The sequence below is a fragment of the Marmota marmota genome, unplaced genomic scaffold, assembly GCF_001458135.2.
Source record: "Marmota marmota marmota unplaced genomic scaffold, marMar, whole genome shotgun sequence".
NCBI lineage: Eukaryota > Metazoa > Chordata > Mammalia > Rodentia > Sciuridae > Marmota > Marmota marmota.
The window spans coordinates 10,215,800-10,238,444 of NW_025999942.1; the positions used below are offsets into that span (position 1 = coordinate 10,215,800).

General features: G+C 37.9%; 2 pseudogenes; one reads left to right on the forward strand and one right to left on the reverse strand.

Moving 5' to 3' along the window:
* The first annotated feature begins 10,223 nt into the window (after window positions 1-10,223).
* On the forward strand, window positions 10,224-11,556 carry LOC107153274 (annotated as a pseudogene).
* A 3,336-nt stretch (window positions 11,557-14,892) lies between these two features.
* LOC107153276 lies at window positions 14,893-16,794 on the reverse strand (annotated as a pseudogene).
* Window positions 16,795-22,645: the final 5,851 nt, after the last annotated feature.

Genomic DNA, 22,645 nt, shown 5'->3' on the forward strand with positions numbered 1-22,645 from the left:
CTGTGGCATTTTTGTGTGCAATTTGCCAGCATTTTATTTAGATATTTTGCATCTATGTCCATTGAGTACACTAGTCTGAAATTTTCTTTCATTGATATGTCTGTGTCTGGTTTGGGTATCAGGGTTATACCAGCTTCATAGAATGAGTTTTGAATAGTTCCCTACTTAAATATATATATTTCTAGTATTTTGGGAGTCCAAAAGGTCACCACCAAGAATTTTTTGTACTTGTGGACAAAATGAGTTTGGAATAGTTTCCTACTTAAATATATACATTTCTAGTATTTTGGGATATAATAAATAAATAAATAAATAAATAATATATTTATTTATTTATTTTTAATACCTTTATTTTGTTTATTTATTTATTTATTTTTATGTGGTCCTGGGTATCAAACCCAGTGCCTCACACGTGCTAGGCAAGCATTCTACCACTGAGACACAACCCCAACTCCCCTAATTTTCTATTGAATGAAATAATTTGAGGGGGATTAGTGTTAGCTCTTCTTTGAGGGTCTGGTAGAACTTGCTTGAGAATTCATCTATTCTGGGATTTTCTTTGTTGTTTGGCTTTTTATGGCATCTCCAATTTCATTCCTTGAAATTTATCTGTTTAAATTTTCTATGTCCTCCTGATTCAGTTTGGGTAGGTCATCTGTTTCTACAAATGTGTTGATGTCTTCAAGATTTTCTATTTTATAAGTATAAATTTTCAAAATAGTTTCTCATTATTGTATTTTAGCAGTGTGCCTGATGATATTTCCTTTTGCATCATGAATTTATTTGAATTTTCTCTTTCTCTTCATTAGTGCAGATAAGGGTTTATCAACTTTATTTATTTTTTCAAAGAACCAACTTTGTGTTTTTTTGATTATTTGAATTTTCAATTCAATTTCATTGATTTTGGATCTGATTTTGATTTTATACTCTCTTCTACTGCTTTTGATGTTGATTTGTTTTTTCTTCTTTTTCTAGGGCTTTAAGATGTAAGATTATTTACTTGGTGACTTTCTATTTTTTTATTTATTTTTTTTTTAAATTTTTTATTGTTGGCTGTTCAAAACATTACATAGTTCTTGATATATCATATTTCACACTTTGATTCAAGTGGGTTATCAGCTCAATGGAACTGCTTTCCTATTATCCCAGAGATTTTGATGTTATATTGCTATTCTCATTTACCTCTAAGTATTTTTTTTTTAATTTCATCCCTGATTTCTTCAGCTATCCATATTCATTGAATAGTGGATTATTTAATCTCTATCACGTTAATTTTAGGAGAACACAAGCATTTGGATCATAGCATTTTCCATATCTAAAAAATTTTACTTTCTCTGGATTTCATTTTTTAAATATATTTTTATTTTTAACTGACACATAGTAAATGTACATATTTATAGGTTAAGTGTGAATTTTCATGTCATGTGTTTAATGATTAGATCAAGATTATTAGCATGTCTATCATCTTAGATATTTATTATTTCTTTGTGTTGGGAACATCCAAAATCCTCCCTACTAGCTATTTTGAAATGTTCAGTTAACTATTGTCAATCATAGTTTTCCTGCTGTGCTATAGAACATTACAATTTATTTCTCCTATCCAATGTACCATTGTACCCATCCACCATCCTCTCTCCATTTCCCCCAACTCCCTTCCCAGACTTTGGGACCCATTATTCTACTTTCAACTTTTATGAGTTCATCTTTTTAGTTTCCCGTGTGAGAACATGTGGTATTTGTCTTTCTGTGTATGACTTATTTCAGTTAATATAATGTCTTACAATTCCATTCATGTTGCTTCAAAGGACAGAATTCCATTCTATTCTATGGCTGGATAATATTCCATTGTGTATGTTTACTATATTTTCTTTACCAATTCATCAGTAGTTGGAAAGCAAGGTTCATTCCATCTCTTGGCTATTCTGAATTGTGCTGCATAAACATGTGAGCGTATAGGTCTTTCTACATACTGATTCCAGTTTCTTTGGATACCCACCCAGTAGTGGGATTGCTATGGTAGTTCAATTTCTAGTTTTTTGAGGAACACTCATACTGTTTTCCACTGTGACTATACTAAACTGCAATCCTTCTAACTGTATATGAGGATCCTCCTTTCTCTGCATCCTCACCAGCAGTGGTGAGGCCAGAGTGATAAGAAAGGCATTTTAGCATACCTGTCCCATTTTTCCTAGTAAATTATTTACTTTCTCTAAATTTGTTACTACATGAAATTAAGACTTCTCATATTGCAGATTTGTAAACAGGCCTTTACCCACCTCTATAGCCTCAGGCCCCATCCTCTCCTGTAAAGAAACAAAGTACTAACCACTGTGGACCTATTTCAGTTTCTACACCTCAGCTGCCCTATGACTCTTAGGTTTTTCATGTACCCTTAAAGACAGTCCATGACAGCCTCTATGGCCCCAGGAATTGTCATCGTTTCTCTAGGTTCACACAGCATTCTGTAGTTTTCTCTATTACTTGGCCAGGACTCAGAAGTAAGAATAAGCTGAAGGATTTGTCAATTTATAAGGAAACAGAAGCAGTGTGGGATCTCAGGAGTTCAGGCCTCTCTGCCACAACATGAGTGTCAAGGTCATTGTACTGTCATGTGTAACTAATTACAACAAATAAAGTTTTTTTTTTTAAATATGGGGGAGTTTTTAGCTGTCAAAATAATTAGTGTGGGTGGGAGATTTACTGGCAATTAGTGGGTGGAGCCCAGAGATGCCAAACTCACATTGGACAGACTGGAAGAATAGGCTTACCTGAAGCTGGGTGCGGTGGTGCACACCTATAATCCCAGCAGCTCAGGAGGCTGAGGCAGGAAGATCACAAGTTCAAAGCCAATCTCAGCAAAAGTGAGATGCTAAGCAACTCAGTGAGATCCTGACTCTAAATAAAATACAAATTAGGGCTGGGGATGTTGCTCAGTGGTTGAGTGCTCTGAGTTCAATGGCCAGTACTGAAGACAGAAAGAAAGAAAGAAAGAAAGAAAGAAAGAAAGAAAGAAAGAAAGAAAGAAAGAAAGAAAGAAAGAAAGAAAGAAAGAAAGAGAAAGAAAGACAAAGGAAGAATTGACTTACCCCAAAGTTAAAATGCCAAGTTTCACTTCCCTAATCTGCTCCCATTCATAGGACCCACATGGCAACTGGGGGTTGGGATTTATAGCTGTACATAAAAATTTAAAGGACAACTTTTATTGTCAACATTTTGATCTCTGAAATTGTAAAGCCCCCTCACTCACAATCTTTCTGACTGAAACAAAGGTAGTTGTTTAAACCTATTTTTTCTTTTACATAATAGGAGTATTCTCAGAAAGAAAATTAACATTCTCTTTTAGTGGAGAAGACAGTAAAAGATAAGGTACTTCTCACTACCTGACCTATTAACGATTCCCCTAACATGAAGTGGGCTTTGCTGTACTCATTAGTTTACACCTCCATTTTGGGCAACTTTTCTATTCAAAATAAAACCATGCCGTGCAAGAGGGAACTGCTGTCCAACTTATGCTTCTTTAAGATGTTATTTTAAAAAAAATCTGGAGGTATCTTTATCTGGAAGCAAAATATCCTTTAATTTAGAATAAATTTAGTTTAGAATACATAATGCCTCTTACCACTTTGCTGAAGAAAAGTCATTGATTATATATTTTAAAAGCAAAGCTGTCTTTCTTGTGAGTTTTTAATTTTCATTTTACATTTTTATACTGGGAATTGAATGCAAGGGTGCTTTGCCACTGAGCCATATCCCCAACCCTATTTCATTTTGAGACAGGGCCTCACTGAGTTACTGAGGTTGGCCTTGAAATTTTGATCTTGTGCCTCAGCCTCCTGAGCCACTGAGATTACAGGAATAGGCCACCATGCTCAGGTTTTCTCATAATTCTTAATTACTTTATCCTGCAATTTCACTATGTGTATAAGAATAGCTTTGTTCTTATTTATCACAGTCAGAAAGATTCTTGTAAGTTCCTCTTCTCTAAGAGTTATCTTTCCTAACGGTAATCACCTGGGATATGGAGGTTTCTGTTAGAAGTGGTTTACCAAAGCCTTTATTAAGTTCTGAATTAACTATTTGTTTTTTTAGTTTGAGATTTCTGCATCCTGTGGATAGTGTAAACTAGGTGCTATCACCTCAGCACAAATTTGACCCTTCCATGTGGATCATTTCCTCCACATCTGTAGATAGATCATTGTCTCTGGCTTTATTTAAATATATTGGCCTTGTGGTGGGAAATTCTTGGCTTTTCACTTTAGTTGGGATATTAAGTTCTTGCTGTGTACAGGTTCCCTACAAAGTGTGAAAGTTCCAACTAGGGTACCCAGGGACCTGTGGGCACTAAAGCTTTAATTCATTTTTGCTCTTAGACTCCCTGGGCTTAGCTATATACTATTAAAATAATTTAAAATATTCTACCAAGGTTTCTATGCTTTTTGTTAGAGTTGTAAAGAGTTTTTCTTCTGCTCTCCCTACCATCTTAAATGGAAGTCATTCCAGGACTTTTATATCTTTACCACAAGTATTTGTTACTCTGGTACATATTAGAAATGGCTGTGGAATTGTTGTATAGTTCAAGTATACATTATATTTTGGAAAAGTTGAATCTGGTGTAAGAAGCTTGAAATAAACTTCATAAAATACATAGAGTGAGAATAAAGTTATTTTGGGTGGTATTTCTAAACATTTACAGCTTTTTAAAAATATATGTATATTTTTAGTTGTAGATGGACACATATCTTTTTTTATTTATTTCTATATGGTACTGAGGATCAAATCCAGTGCCTCAGGCAAGCACTTGCTTGGCAAGCACACTACCACTAAGCCACAACCCAAGCCCCCTATTTATAGCTTTTATAGTGGATTTTTTCCCCTCTTTTTCATTATGTAGTTGCCTGTTAGGGTTATATAAGAAATTGATTACGTATATTGTTGAAGCACAATGCAAAGAAAAGACAGCTGACTCCAATTTTAAATCAAATTAAAGCAAGCTTGTACTGTGTTCACAAGAGCTGGCCAGGACTGTCTCCCCCAAACCCAGGGTAGAGATCAGCACCCCAGCTCTCCAAGAAAAAGGTTTTATAGCACAGAAAGTTGCAAAGGGGGTTGTCTTGAGAACTTACAACCAGCAGGGTTCTGGCAAACATAATACAAGGCCAGACAGCAGATTGATGATCTACATGGCATGCTAGTTCAAGGTAGGGAGTAAATTCAGACCCCAACATCAGAATTTATGAGGCACAGCTGAGGTTTCAGAGAGTGTCATTATCTGGTCAGGGGGAGCCAGGATTTATGAGGCGCCACTAAGGTTTTAGAGAGGGTTGTTATCTGGTCAAGGAGAGCCAGGCATGGGTGAGTTCTGAGCATGGGCAGGAATTCCAAACAAGTTTAGAAATCTCAGTAATTCATAGTAAATCAGAAATTAACTTTTCATGACTTTGTGACAAGAGGGCTCCCAATCTTAAGATGTAATTAGTCTGGGTTCATCATATATCTCTGTAATTAAGTAAAGGGATCTTGGACTTCAATCTCAGCAGATTCTGGGTCTAAATTCCAACTTGGACACATTCAAATGTTCAGGTCACATAATGGCCACTCGGTAATGTTGAATGAGCGAATGACCTTTCCAAATAACAGTTTCTCCCATGTAAAATGTGCATAATCACAGCCACCATTTCACAGGTCTTTGAGAATTGAATGAACTCATCCCTATTTTTTTAGAGAGAGAGAGAGAGAGAGAGAGAGAGAGAGAGAGAATTGTTTAAATATTTATTTTTTAGTTTTCGGTGGACACAACATCTTTATTTTTTTATTTTTATGTGGTGCTGAGGATCGAACCCAGCGCCCCGCGCATGCCAGGCGAGCGCGCTACCGCTTGAGCCACATCCCCAGCCCAAACTCATCCCTATTAAAAAAAAAAAAAATCGATCATCATGTCTAGCATAGAGTAAAATCTCAATAAATATTTACTGTTATTACTATTGTTACATAGAGTAACTTGAAATGCATATCTAATAGTCTTCAAATAATTATACATCCCTTCACTTTTTCTTTTATTTCCTCCATCAATTCCATTATTTTGATCTTTTGAAATGTGTCTGCTCTTTATATAGTCTTGCTCATAGCTGGTACTAAGAACTCAATTTGAACTCATTACTGTGACTTACCTCCATAGTACATTTCTGAGGGGGGAAAAAAGTTCTGATACTTTGTATTTATTAGTAACAATGAAATGGTTTTTCTCCATGTAAGTCTGACATCTCTGAAACAGTGGAAATATCAAGTCATATTATTCTAAAGAAGAGAAGGTTTCCCTGATTTAGTACACATTAAAAACAAGGAAAACATGAAAATGTAATTTTCCTGAGCTCATTCTGATTTTTCACTTATTCCTTTTTTAAAGGAAGTTAAAAATTCTTTTAAAAATGAGATTATCATATAGTTTTGTGCTAATATAATCCCTTTAATATTCAACTACAATTTACATGACAACTATAAATTTTAGAATTCTACTGAATGTCCCTGCTTGATAATAAATTCTGAAACTTATAGTGCCATCTTGTGAACATACTGTCAAACTGCATGACATGTTGAATAAGTTGAAATATAGTGTAGAAAGGAATACAGAACTAAAAATTGTGCATAATGAAGATTAATCAGCATACTTCTGTTAATTTAGCTAGACTTAAAGTTAAAAGACAGATTCTAGATGTGTTTCTCACCCTCCCAGATATTTAATTATCTTCAGCCTTAATTGGACACAATTGCAGCCACTTTAATCCTGTCCCTTCCCTTTTGCCTACCCTAATTTTAGAATTAGTCAATTGCTACATTGTACCCCTAAGTCCTCTAATCAGGGCAAAAGGCAGCACAGTACTAGCTATTTAAGCAGTGGGTAGACTAACCACACAGGTGAGCCTGCTAAGCAGGTTCTGTAGCTTGCCCTTGTCAGAAGTAAATGCCTTGCCCACCTACTTTAGAGCATGCGTTTGATTTCTTGTGGCACCTCCTATTTCTAACAGCCAGAAAGAAAAGATTAATATATTTTGTTGAAACTGCAAGGGAAATTATCAAATTTCAGGGCATTTTGATTCCAAAGACAAGAAGGAAAGGAGGAAAAATTTAGCCCTGATGTTCTGAATTGTATGGCTGTGTACATGATTGAAACACAATGTTGCTAAAATAATTAAAAGAAGAGTGAACTTTTCCCAACACTGGGTAAACACCTGTACCATAAACTCATCAGAGCCACAGGAGGCAGGGATACTCTCTAGTTGCCAAAGAAAGAGAATCTGGAGAGCTGGCTAATGTTATTGTAACTTACAGAAAAGAGCTGTGCCTTATTAATAAAAGTAATTCCTATAGATATAGGAATTTGCTATAAGAAGATGTAAGAAACTTTTTTTAGGCTCAATGCAAAGCACATTATAGGTAAATTCAAGGCCCTTTGAATGATCTAATGAAATAGAAAAAAAGAAAGAAAGAAAGAAAAAAAAAACTTCTACTTCCCAACTGATCCAGAAGCCCTGAGCCTTGACTGCTTATTCTATTAGAATACCCATACACATGTTAGTTGAAAACAGCTGTACATCTGCATCAGAATAGTACAGAGATCTAGCAAAGACACTAATGTAAGAAATGAATTTGTATTTAAGGTTTTATGGGGAGGGGAGGCAAACAGAAAACAAAAAAAGATTGTTTTGACATACACACACACACACACACACACACACACCAGGTCTCAATGGTCTATTTCTTCCTTCCCAGGATCCTTTCACTCCAATTCTTAATCACTGTTCTTTCCTCTTTCAGTGACATACTTCTACCTGCAGGCCAAGGCAGATGATTTTTCTTAGTTATTGTAATCATTGGAGAAGTTTAACTGTACATGGAGGCCTTGGTTTTGGATTGATTTTTTTTTTCCCCATCTCCACTGGAGCTCCATTGGTGGCCTTCAGGAGCTCAACTTAATTCATTCAATAAACTTTAATTGAGCATTGACTAAGTGCCAGGCACCATGCTAAAAGCTTAAGGCCTATGAAAGTGACACTTCTCAAACTGTGAAGTGTATAGAAAACACCTGGCCATCTAGTTAAGAATACAGATGTGATTGCAGATGCAGACAGGGTGAGGTGTGAGATTCTGCATTTCTATAAGACTCCCAAGGGAGGCCCAAGCAACTAATCCTAGAACCACACTTTGAATAGCAATAGAGGAGAACTAGAATGTAGGAGATTGAGTTCAGTTAAATAGGAAGTTACAGAGGGCTGGGGATGTGCCTCAAGCAGCATATGCTCGGGGCGCTGGGTTCGATCCTCAGCACCACATAAAATAAAGACGTTGTGTCCACCAAAAACTGAAAAATAAATATTAAAAAATTATCTTTCTCTCTTAAAAAAAAGGAAGTTACAGATGCTATGTGAAAATGAAATTGAAGATGGGAGTGTCTCCCAGATCACAGGTCATCTCATTCCTCAGTAACCTCCTCTGGCTGCTCCCTCTTGCTTCATTTCAGTATCTCCAGCCCTATTGTAAACCTCATGGCAGTACAATACACCAAGTTCTTCCAGATTATTCTTCCATTCAACACTGAGGAAAACTGAGTGTGACAAGGGGAAAGGGTGGTGAGGGCAAGCAACCTCACCAGTTTCTGGGGGAGATGGGTTAGTTATCACGAAGGTCTGTTTAGAGAATTGCCTTAAGGAAGTGAAATAGAAAAGACCTGTATCCATTCCTCCTGGACCATATTTTAAGAAAAACATAAAAATTATCACTTAAAAAAGTAACAATCCTTACACCTGCCTTTGGAGTTTACCCTAACTCACTGGATATGCTAACAATGACTTTGAAGTATCCATTAAAATATAAATTCAAAATATTAATTTTCTAGGCTTCTTTTTAAAATATATATATAATATTTTATATTGATAGATAAATATTTTATAATATTTATATATATAATATTATATAGTTTTTAAATGTATATATACCTGTGTTTTAATATAGCTTTGAAAAGATAGAATCACCTTTCATTTTTTCTCATTACATATAATCTACCTATAATTCTTATATAACTGTTGTGGTTTAGATGTGAGGTAGTTCCCCAAAAGCTCATGTGTGAGACAATGCAAGAAAATTTAGAAGTGAAATGATTGGCTTATGAGAGTTTAACCAGTTCATTAATCTTTTGATAGGGATTACCTGGGTGGTAATTGTATACAGGTGGGATGGGGCTGGAGGTGGTGGGTCCCTGGGGCCTGTATATATTTTGTCCCTGTTGAACAGAGCTTGGCTCTCTCCCTCTCCCACCCCAGCTCTGCTTCTTGTGGCCCTATCTTGACCTGCTTTCCTCCACCACTGTTATTCTGCAATGATGTTCTGCCTCCTCTTGAGCCCTGAGTAATGAAGCCATCTCTCTATGAACTGAGACCTCTTAAACCATGAACTTGAGCCCCCAAATAAACTTTTCCTCTTTCAATTGTTCTTCTCAGGTCTTTGGTCATAGCAGAAGAAAAACCTGACTATAACAATAACCTTTCTTCACAATCTAATCTTACCTTTACAATTCTGAAGTGGCCACCTAATTCAGGGACTCATTACCTGGTGCCTGATACAGTCTTCTAACTAGGAATGCAGTATCATGATTGGAAAGTGGAGGCAGGTGGAACTGGTGTTGACTTACTGTTCCCTCCCTGTAACCTAAATTACTAAGTTTTTCTGTTTCAGCTTCTTTATCATAAAATGGCCACTACCTGTGCATTTTTCTCATAGAATTGTTACACAGAAGTAAGATAATGCCTGTGTGTAAATTAAACATATATCAAAGGTTAGGAGCACAAGTTCTAAAGCCAGACTACTTGGTTAAATATTCTGTTATCTACTAAGCCTGTGTTATTGAGAAAATTTTTATCACCTATCCATGACTGTTACCTGGCACTTAGTCAATGCTCAATAAAAGTTTATTGAATGAATTAAGTTGAGCTCATGAAGGCCACCATTTTATATATTTAAAAAAAAAAAAAGAAGAAGCCTAGAAAATGAATATTGATAGTATTTACCTCATACAAGTTTTATGAGGAATAAGATGAGCAACATTTTTCACACAAAGCACTGTATATTAGTTTTAATCTAACAACTTGCATTCAATAATTTTTTTAAAATATCGAAAATTCAATATTTTAAAATAAATCTCAAATACCTATTTACAGTATAGTAAGAGGGACATGTGCAAACAACAGAAAGGGGAGAAGTCAGTTCTGCAGTGGGAGGTCCGCATTTCAATATGGTGGGGTGAAGTTCACAGGTACCACCGGTGGACTGAGCTGTGGTGGCAACAAGAGGACCTTCAGCTAATATTGGACTTGGTTCACCTTTGACACCTGCAGAGACAGAGGAGGGGAGGCGGGGTTTCTAGCTGGGGATCTCTGTGTTTGGGAACAAGAAGGCCAAAGGGATGAGCCCTCAGGAGAGGCCCAATATGGAAGGAGGGCTCATTTCACAAGCCAGCAGGCCTCTAGCTCGCTGATTCAGGTGTGCATCCGGAGGTGACCTTTCCAGGTCGAACTCTCTCGTCCTCTATGGAGCCGGGCAAAGAAGCCATTCTGAAGGGCCACTGGACTGCCCACAGCAGGTAGCCAACGCCCCCTCCGCGTTCAGTCGCCTAGCACCCAACCAGGTCAGCCACTGGGAAACACGAGGTCGGAGTCAGCCAGGGGTGTGCTTGGGTTCCCAAGGCTTAGCTTCCCTAAGCGCCCTGCAGGGATACAGGGGAGAGAGAAGCAGAGAGTGCTGGGGCCGGAGACGCAGCCACGTCTGGGACCTTTCATCCGCAGCACCAAGGCCCAGGCAGCTACGCCGGCCTAGGCCCAACCTGCTGAGTGGGCGAGCCTTTGGAGCGAGCGGGGCGACCTGGGCGCGAGCCCGCCGCCCGTGAGCGTGCGCCTCGGACCTGCGCAGTCTGGGGCCCGAGGGGGCGGCAGCTCCTCTCACTCCGTCACGTCCACCACGGTGCAGACTGAAAAGTTCAAGTTGGTGTTCCTGAAAGAGCCAAACGTTGGGAAAACATCCTTAATCACCAGAGTCATATATAGCAGTTTTGACAACACTTTTCAGGAAACAATTGATGTTGACTTTTTATCAAAAACAATGTTCTTTGAAGTATCTAACGATCAGGCTGCAGCTGTGGCACACTGCGACGTTTGCGTAGCCTCATTCCCAGTTACAGCTGTGACTGCTGCAGCTGTAGTTTACGATAACACAAATGTTAACTCATTCCAGCAAACTACAAAATGGATTGATGTCAGAACCGGAGGAAATGATGTTATCATCACGTTGATAAATAAAATAGATCTTGCTAACAAGAGCCAAGTATCCATTGAGGAGCAAAAGAGGAAGGCCAAAGAGCTGAATGTTATCTTTATTTCAACCGATGCAAAAGCAGGATACAATGTAAAGCAACAGCTTTGCCTGGAATGGAAAGCACACAGGACAGAAGCAGAGAAGACATGATTGACATAAAACTGGCAAAGCCCCAACGAAGGAGGTTGTTCCTGCTAATCTCTCATGGCATCTTCAACCCTCTTGTGGATATTGGCTTGAACCTGTTCCCTTCAGTAATAACGTATTACGTTCAGCATTGCTGCTTGTCTAGTGGTGATGATCATTTAGCCTCAGAAGCACAAAGAAAACATCAGTGTCTTTATTATTTATATTTTACAAAAAGCCAAAAGATTACAGCATGTCCAAGTGTTAAATGACAGGAAAATACATCTAATGGTCAAAGTTTTTTTTTTTTTTTTTTTAGTGTTGTGATACTCTACTTTAAAATGATGGAAATCTCAACAGTGTGAGCATGGCTTGGTTAAGGAGCAGTATGTTCACAGCAGTGTTTGCCTACCTACTTAATCTCTCCCCGTTTTTCTCACCTCACTCTTACCTGAATTCCTTATTCCCCTCCCACAAAACAAACAAGAGATGCAAAGCAGCCAAACCCATTGGAATGTCCTTCAGTTTTGCAGATAGTCACTTGCTCTAGATCGTGGACCAATGTGGTCCAAAATTATTCTTGAGCATTGATATAAATTACTCAAACCTTTGAGATCAGAACTCAACTTATCATGATGGCTGTGCTTGAATGAGGAAAGTGCTCTGCTGTATCATCAAAAGGAGTCCTAGTGAACATACTGAGTACTTCAATTAAAGGAACGTAAATTTATTTCTGACCAAAACAAAATGATGCTTTCACGTGTGCTTTATTAGACTCCAGGAGAAAAAAGTAACCAAGTCCTGCAGAATAGATTTTTTTTAAAAATTTTCATCTGTTCTTTTTAGTTATACATGACAATGTAATGTATTTTGACATATCATACACATTTGAAGTATAACTTCCCATTTTTGTGGTTGTACATGATATGGAGTTTCACTGTTCGTGTGTTCATATATGAACACAGGAAAGTTATATCTGATTCATTCTACTGTTTTTTTGTGAGGTTGATAAAGGTGGCTGAGGAACAAAACTCCAAGAGCCAGAGAGAGAGAGAGAGAGAAGAGAGAAGAGAGAGAGAGAGAGAGAGAGAGAGAGAGAGAGAGAGAAGCACCAATCAGGCGCCAACAGAACTGCCTGTCAATTGGGTCTCCTGGCCAATTCTAGATCTTAGACAGCTCCCACCACCACCAATTCCAGTAGGACAAGGGACTCTAAAACCCCCTTTTCTGGTCCCAAGTCCTTGCTTCCTGCCCTAAGCCCAATAAAAATTCCCCTCTGGTCCAGCCTCTTCAGGCTGTTGGTCTGAGGGTCATCCCGGGAGTGAAATCTCAATAAAGCCTTGTTCAGCAGCCTTTTTAAATCTTCCTCCTTTTGGTCCCCATTGCCTGACCATACATTTTTCCCATTCCCATCCCACTCCATTCCCTTTGTTCCCCTTTAGAATAGATTTTTTAATGTTAAGTTACTCATGGTAAAATCATACAGTACCAATTTACTCTTTCTACCAAGGTTTTTAAAGTTGTTTAAAAAGTTATTGATTGTTTAAAAAACAACAACACATCCTTTTAAGCAATAAATTTTGTTTGGGTTTTCTTTTTTAAAATGCTATGCAAGCAAGGCATTGTAAAAGTTGGATTCCTTTAAGAAGAAACAGTGGAAGAATTTATATTTGATGACATGGTAAAAACTATAATAGAAATAATGATATCTAAAGCTTACTTGTCAGGAGCTGCCACGGAAGCAGATGCTTTTAAGTCCTGATGCCCGGACACTGACCAATTATTTCCTTCAGTCTGGATAGTGCCATGGAAACTCCCTCGGTATGTTCCCTATATAAGAATAAAGAATTCTGGTGGCTCTCTCTCTTTCCACAGACACTTAAGGTCACAGAGCCTTCTCCGAAATATTGAAAAGTTACTTCTGTGTGTTTGCATGTTTCTTTGTTGTTTTCTTAAGTTATTAGAATAATCAGATTTTATGAACCGAGCATTAGGTCACCAGCTAGGATAGGTGGTGATACTTACCAACAAAAGAACCCTCTCAGAATAGCAAATACTTGACTCTGGACACTTGAGGTCACATTTATAATGGAAGTAATTTTCTTATAAACTTCTAGAGGCAGATAAGAATATTGAAAATGGAAAGGATAGAATGGAAATAAAAGTCAATATTATATGGGCTGGGGATGTGGCTAAAGGTAGTGCGCTCGCCTGGCATGCGTAGGGCACTGGGTTCGATCCTCAATACCACATAAAAATAAAGATATTTTTTAAAAAGTCAATATTATGCAGACATATGCCTTATTTGTTAGCATTTTTTAAGTCTTGGGTCTTTCAAGCAGGTCTTGCTTTTTATTAAATTTATATTGTTTGGGTAATGAACTAGTGATTTAAGATACAGTTAATCTCTTTTTTGGTTATAATTATTTCTTTGCCTATTTAAGGTTTTTTAATTTTTAGATGTTTTGGTGACTCTTTTTAGAGGTTCATCACAATGGCAATATATATTTTCTTTAAAATACTGAAAGCAAATATACTAGGAGTGCCCCTTTTAATCTTTACTAGTTATTGTGAGATTGCTGTGTGAGTTAATAAATACATTTGTAAATATATAATTCACAGGGAGAAAATATTTCTGAGTCACAGCTCAGGAATAGCTTGTTGAATTTGTGTTGTAAGTAAGCATTACTTATGATACAGAATAAAAATGAAAAGACAGCAAAAATAACTTTATATTTCCTCATCTTCTTATTGCTACAAAATCCTTAAATGGAAAAACCTTTTTCCCCTCTAGTCCTCTTCCTCCTCCACTTCTCACTTGTCACCTTTTAATATTCATAGAGTACATGGATTATGGATCTGAATAGAGAAATACTTTCAGATGATCATTAGTCGACTTACCTGTAACTTATACTCAAGGATGAGATGAAGTTATAAAATACTTTTGTAATACAATATTATTGTTAAAAGCAAGAATTGACTCTTGTTTTATTTTGACATGGCATGTCCTGAAATAAATATCAATTCAATATGAATAGGAAAAAAAAAAAAAGAATCCCAATAGAAGTGCCATTCTCTCCCCTACTAGATGACAAATCAGCCATCAGTTAAAACAAGCGAACTTAAGTGAACTCTCATGTGGGTTCAGCCAACTAGATCCCCACCAACACATAGTAAAGTGCAGCTTTCTGCTTCTGATCAATGCATCAATACTACTTCACCAGGAAACCAGGTGTAGCAGAAAGGTGCAGCTCACTTTTTGCAGCAGGGGTCATAATGGTAGGCACTGACACAGGCATCACAGGAAACTTTTGAACTCTGGGTGAAACTGTTCATAGCACCTGGGCAATTGCAGAAGCCACAGTGGGAGGTGGCCATAGGTGGAGGGATTGGACTTCGAGGTGGGCATCATTTCAACGAGGCACACATCCAGCTGCAGAGCATCCTGCCTGTAGGACTGGCCCTGGATTCTGAATCATCTACAGATCCATGTCTTCCTGAGTGGAAAGTGTGTGCTGGGCAGCAGGGGTGGAGCCATTGTTGGAGGAAGTTACTGCAAGGTTCATCTGGGGAAGTGGACAAGGTTAAGGGTGAGGAGAAAGAGTGGATGATCTCATCTTTCAGGTCATTCCACCAAGTATGTGGCCACTGCCTCCTTTCATAAGCTCAATGAGGCCTCTTAGGGTAGCTTCCTATTCTCTCAGTAGTCTTACAGGCATCTACTGACCTGGAGGGCTTGGCAACATGAGGCTAGTAGTAGTCCTTAGCTACCCACTCACTGGAGGACCTCTGGAGTACAACACAGGTCATTGACATGATCAGGAGATCCCTGCCCTTAGCCATCACAGCCCATCTGAACAGTCCTGCATGTCCTCTGTGCTGCTCAAGTATACAACTCAACTTCCGGCTCTGAGCAGCCTTTGTTCTTGATTTATGAGTGGATTTGCAACTGCTGACACTCAACCTTGACCAGAAAGAGCTCAAAGGAGACCACCTTCTCCTAGTGGGTCTCCACCAGCATCTTGAGCTTATGCATAGCCCCCAACTCAGGCACTTAGCCCGGGTAACTCAGGATGGCTCCAATGTCTTCTTGCAGTAATCAACTTGATGTGGTAAACAAAAGGGGCTGTGTAGGTTAGATGCTTCGGAACTCCTTCTTTTGAAGGTAGAGGAAGAGGTTGATGGCCACCCTCTCCAGCATGCTGTATGTGCAGTACAGAGCCTGCAGGATGGAGGAGCTGGATGATCTGGATATTATATGGGCTGGGGATGTGGCTAAAGGAATCAATAAAAAGGATCATCCTGTACTGGCATATCAGTGCCAGGCTTCTTCTTATGTAGGGTGGCGTCTGCTTTGCTCACATGCAAATAAGTTATTCTTGTATTTTGTATCCATTGAACTGTGCTTCCCCATCTGATTGAGGAGCTAACTTATCTCTTCCCTGTCTTCTGGGATGGAGGTAAGGACATCACTGAAAACACTGGCATGTTGCCCACTTGGACCAGGGAGTACTCCTTGAGTGCAGCTGAAGGATGCTGCGAAGGCTGCAGGGAACCCAATAATATTTTTAATTTCTTTAATCCATTGCTATTGATGCCTTATAAACCTTCTTAAAACATCTTTCTCAGCATTAGTTAGAAGGTAGTATCCACAAGTAACAGAAAACATGACCAATTGAGATTTCGATTATAATGTATCTGCCTTTTATTTAGCCATCCAGAGTAGGTGGACCCAGAATTGATTGAACAGTTCAATTATCAAAAATCCAGTCTTCCTGGGTTTTTGATAATTGAACTGTTTTTCTTAGCATAATGTTTGAAAACATGGGATTTGAATTTTAATTCAAAGGAAGTCTCTAATCTACCCTTCCTGAATCTTCCTAGTTAGTCATTCTCTGTGCGTGAATGAGATGTGTCCTTGTGGAGCCAAGATTTCTGGCAAAGCTCTCATGTATCCCCATCTGTATACAATAGAATCCACAGATGAGTTCAGCAAGGCAAAACAGATGGAGAAGGAAGTAGCAAGAGGATTTTTGACTTGGGTCTTTCTCTTTTAAACACTCCCACACAAGCACACAGTAGACTTCTCTCATGGCTCACTGCTAAGACTTGTGCTACATTGTCAGGATTGATGGTCATCATCTATTAAAGTTATGAAATCAGAGAAGGGATGACTACTGGGGAGATAGTTAATAGTGCCTGCTCTACTTTCATCATCTCACTATCTTGCTCTGCTTCAAAACCCTTTCACTGCACCTCATTGCCTGTCCCAAAGGCTGTATAGCCTTCCTTATTGAGACCTTCCTTCATGGGTTAGTCTTCCACTTTCCATGTCTCATTCCCCTGGGCCTCCTCAGTAAATCTATAGTGGTGCCAAACCATGCTATTAGTCATAATCCAAACATGACTTGTACTCTCCTGTTGCTATGGTCTGAATGTGTCACCTCAAATTTATAGACTGAAACTTAATTGCCAGTGGGATATTAAGAGGTGAGGCCTTTGAAAAGTTATTAAATCATGAAGGCACAGTTCTCAAAATTGGAATTTAAAAAAGAGATTGAAAGATTCACCCAATGCCCCTTTAAGCTTTCTGTTCTTTCTGACACATAAGGAAACAGTGTTCCTCTCCTCTGTGGGAGGCAGCATTCAGAGCCATCTTGGAAGAGATACTGAATGCTCAGCAGATCCTGAAATTGCCAGTACCTTGATCTTGGACTTCCAAGCCTTCAGAATGATGAGGAATAAATTTCTACTATTTGTAAATTACCCTGTGTTTGTTATTTTGTTATAGCAGCAGAAATGGACTAAGACACATGCCCTCCTTTCCCCATGTTTTGAAGCTTATGATCCAATTCTCTTCTCTCCCACTTGTAGCCACCATAGCACCAATGCTTCCTGCTCATCTCTATATGTAGAATTAAACCTTTCCTCAAGGGTCTACAGAAAATGTCTTTTCTCCTGAAACACAGTCTGATCCTCTAAATCAGAAAGTCTTTCATTCCTTCATATTCCTAAGGTATTTTGTATTACTTAAATGTTCTTTAGTTACAGGAAAAGGCTATATATTTTCACCTTTATGTTCCATTTCTTTCAACTATGCTTAATAATAATAGCAATAATAATAATCCTAAGACTATTGTTTACCATTGCTAGGCATAAATACGTTGAACATTTTATATGCATTACCTCATTTTTGTATCACACTAACCAATAAAGTTGAAAATATTTGCACTTTTACAAATGACTTAGTCAAGGGTAGATTAGTGACTTCCTTTGAATTAAAATTCAAATCCCATGTTTTCAAACATTATGCTATGTTTCTTTAATGAAACACTTTGTAAAGTAGTAAGTCTTCGTGTGTGTGTGTGTGTGTGTGTGTGTTTTACTGGATTTAAACCCAGGCCTAGCAAGAATACATGGTAAGGTAATTGTTCTGCACCTGAGCTACATCCCTATCCCTTTTTATTTTATTTTAAGACAAGTTCTTACTAAGTTGCCAAGGTTGGCCTCGAACTTGTGATCCTCCTGCCTTAAGTAGCTTGAGAATTCAGGTATGTGCTACCACAACCAGTTCATTATCTTTTTGTTTAAAAGAATGAAAGAGTATTTGTATAATTTGGCTAATAAAGATGACCAGTCTGTATAATGTATGCCCTGTACCCACTTCTTTTCTCCTGTTTCTTTCTTCCCCATCCCTTTGTAAATTTAACAAAAACAAAATTGTGTTTTTATGTTGGTTAAAATACCTGAATAGCTAACTTGACCTTTCCCATTTTATCTTAGCTATGCATTATTCTGTCATTAAAAAAATGACAAATACCGGAATTAATTGAATACATACTGCCAGTATGTGTCAAGCTGTATGCTAAGTCACACGCTGGGCTGCATCCAACCAAGTCCACAGAAAGTTGTTTAATATATTTTTTAATATTTTTTAGAAGTTGATGAACCTTTATTTTATTCATTTATTTATATGCAGTGCTGAGAATCAAACCCAGTGCCTCACACATGCTAGGCAAGTACTCTACCACTGAGCCACGACCCCAGCCCCAAGAAAGTGGGGCTATTTAAATATATAGTGTTTTTTATTATTCCCTTGGCAATTGGTAGGTCATCAATAAGTGGGTATAGTGGCTTAGTGAGATCAGGTCTCAGAATTGACTTCTCTGCAATTCTCTGGATCTTTTCCTCATGGCTACAATGTGGCTGTTGCAACTCCACACAACTTACCCTCAAACAAACATGTTTAGAGTGGGAAGCAGGGAAATGCAGGGCAGATTTTCTTCTCACCATGTCATTATCACAGGGAATAAAAACTCCCCCAGAAGATTTTCCAGATTTTTGGATGTATCTCAATGGCCAGAATTGTATCACATGCCTGTCCCTGGTTCACTAGCCCCATCTTCCTTCAGATTAATAATCTTCTGATATTGCAACTAAATTGGGATTCTGCTAGTAAGGAAAAAGGCAAGGGAAATGGGTTCAAGTCAACTACAAAAAGGTCTCCCACATGGTTTTATACATACTTGGGAAAAACAGGATGTGGTTCCTTCCCAGATTAAGTTCCCTCCTAGCAAAGGAAACAGCTATTAAATTTTCTAAAGTTTATACATTGTGATGAGCAATAAAACAAGAAGCAAACAAGGATCTGTGAAGTAGACTGATGTCTGCTCAAGGTAGGGCACTTCTGGAGTGGTTTCTCTGTGAAGTTGATATTTTTAACTGATACCAAAGAACAAGAATGAATCGGCCATGAGCAGGGGGGAAAAATGCACAGAACTAAGTGCGAGACCCTTGGTGAATGCTGGAGAAGATAAGAGAAAGCAAGTGTGACTACTTAGTTGTTAGAACAGAATTGGAGAGGGGTCAAGACTTCTTGCTGGCCATAAAATTCTATTCTCTTCTTTTATACCTCCAGAATGTGTCCAGGTCAATGGAGGCCCAACTATGTTATGTTTTCTGAGGTCTCTTCCTGTCAGAGGAGCAAACAGAATGTCAGTGGCAGTGATGGTTATATTTTGGGGGCTGATGTTTCAGACAGTGGATGTAGCTTCCTTATGCTCTCTTGCCCTCCCTTTCTACTGGCTGCTCTCCCTTTGTGGCTAAGACACAGCTTTGGCCATTCATTTGAGGACAGTACTCTCAGATACTTGTTCAGTGTTGCCACAGCACCAGTGAGCGTCACCCAGAAAGAACCATGTTAGAAATATAGACTCTGGAGCCCCTACCCAGACCTACTGAATCAGAAACTCTGAGGATGGGGTCTAGCACAAGCAACATGTGTTTTTCAAGCCCTTCAAGTGATTTTGATGCATGCTGAAGTTTGAGAACCACTGTATTAGAAGAAAGAAACCTAAGTGCCTGAATGTCCATGTGGAACAAAGCTGGATATATGATTGTGGAGCTTAGAAAAATGTTTTGGTGGGAAATGGTCAACTTGTTGTGATACTTAAAGTGATAGGAATGAGTAAGTTAGCCTAGAGGGAGGGATAGAAAAAGAAAGGAAAAAGAGGACCTAAAATTGAGGCATGGGAAACTCCATTCTTTAGAGGGAGGGAAGAGGAGAAGCAGCCTGCAAAGGAGTCTGAGAAGTGGTAGCTAGAAAAATTCAAGGCAAAGAGTGCATTGTTTAAGAAGTTAAGAGCATTAATCTCAGGGAGGAAGTTGAGGCACCCTCTGCTGAATGCAGAAATTCTCCCCTTCTCATTGAATAACACCAGTGCATTTTTGGAGAACTGACCCTGACTCAAGAGTGGGTCTCATGGACTAAAAAATAGTCCCTTCTTTGCCAATATTTGGTTCCACAATGAACATGGGCCCAATTTCAGCCTATTAGATGTAAAGGGAAATATATTAAAGGCTTTTGTGACAATTATTTTTTTAAAATAGAGACCAGTAAAAGGCCTGTTTCAGTCTATCCCGTTGGATGTAAATAATATAGCACTAAATAAGTCCCTCCTTATCAGTGGGGGTATATCCAAGATCCCCAGAAAATCTGTGAAATTACAAATAGTACTGACACACACACACACACACACACATACAGGCACATTATAATGTATTTTTTTCTGTATGTGCATACCTATGATAAACTTTAATTTATCAATTAAGCATAGTAAGAGTTTAACAGCAATAATAAAGTATAACAATTATAACAATAACTATTAATAAATTTAGGTGAATGTACTCTCTCAAAATATCTTTCTGTATTGTATTCACACTTCTTGTGATAAAACGAGATAATGCATTGTTTATGTGATGAGATGAAATGAGGTGAATGACATACTGTGATATAACCTCAGGTCACCTCCATAAGGGTTATTTGAACTTACATACCACAATAGGACAATTGACCTCATAACCAAGTTGGGGATTATGTGATCAATGGGTGGGTAGTGTATACAGCATGGATATAGGAGATAAAGGGATAATTTGTGTCCCTAATAGGACACTGAGAGACTATGTGAGATTTTATCACATTATTTATAATGGTCCCCGTTTAAAACTTGTGAATGGTTTATTTCTGGAATTTTTTACTTAATATTTTCAGACTGCATTTGACTCTGGGTGACTGAAACTATGGAAAACAATTATAGATAAGAAAGGCTATTGTACTACTGGCAATCTTTTGTGAGCATGCAGGCACCATTTCAAGATCATAAATTTCCTCACTTGTAAAATGGAGATAATGTAAGTATCTACCTCAAGAAAGATGGCACTGCCACTTTAGACACCAATGCAGAGAGACTGAAGGAACTAACATGGTTGAGATGCCAAATCTATCAAACCAAACTTGCTGTTATGTGTATCAATACATTTTCTTGTTGCTTAGTCAGTTTGATTTAGGATTTCTGTTAACTTGTAGCTGGAAGCAGATTATCTGATAATATATACTTTATATACTTTAGTTTTTAATCATGAGAGAGTCACCAACTTATTTCAAATTATTAAGAAAGATTATTTGTATGAAAGTTTGTTCAACTAGTGTTGAAAAGTACTTTTCTAATAAAAGGAATCTGCAACCTAATCATTTTAGGAATAAGCATTTTACTTATCTGAGAATGAATATATATTTCCCATTAATGTATTCTACAATTCAAATTATATTTTAATATTAAAATCTCACTGAAACTAATTGTTTGAATTCTCATTTGGCATAAAAGATGTGAATATTGAAAGTCTATGTTTTATTCTTTTCTTCAATATAAGTAATTGGAGGGATTGAAAATTAGGTCTATGGAAAGAACATCTTGAATGTTAAATATGCAAAATACTATAAAAATAAAGCATATCCACATAAAGTTGTCAAAGGACAGTTCAAGACCCATAATTCAGTCACTACTCTGGACAAAATACTGTTAACGATTTCTCTGGAAATAAATGCAACATCTGCTGGCCCAAGAATTGTAGGGTTAGAATTCCATTTTGCTGCTAATGGCTTATTAATCAGAATTTCTTCTGCATCTTAGGGTTGAACAGTCACAGCTGGATGCAAGCTTTCTCTATAAGGTCAGTAAGATGTTTTGCAATAATCCCAGATTCTCATCTTATTACTAAATTACAACATTTTTCCACCTGTAACATACATTAGTTCTGTAGAAGGGCTTGTTGGCTGGGTTATGTTATATGCCCTCTTACTAGACCAATATTTGCATCCTGGAGGGTGTAGTACTACAGTTAGCGTGCCCTGAGACTCATGTCCTTTTATGTGGCTAAAACTGAGAGTCCCTGTTGTAGTAATAATTAGTGTTGGTCACCAAATATTTCCACTGTCCTTCCAGGGACATGGAAAAATTGTACTTCCCTGTCCCATTAGAGTAACTTGTAGCCATGTGACTTTGACCAATGAAAGTGAACAGAAATAATAGGTGTAATAATAGTCTTTTTTTAAAAGGCTGTATTGAGCTATAATTTACATGCCATAAAATCCACCTCTCAAATCATATGATTCAGTAAGGATTCAGTAAACAATCACACAGTTATGCAGCTATCATTGCTAGTTCCAGAACATTTTTATTTCCCCAAGGAAATCCCATACTCATGGTATTTTCTGTATGAGTTTACCTATTCTTGATGATTTTTATGACATGTGGAGTTTTTTTTTTTGTTACTGTTAGGTTGATGGTGGTGACTTAAGAACAAAGCAGCCAGGGTGGGGGGG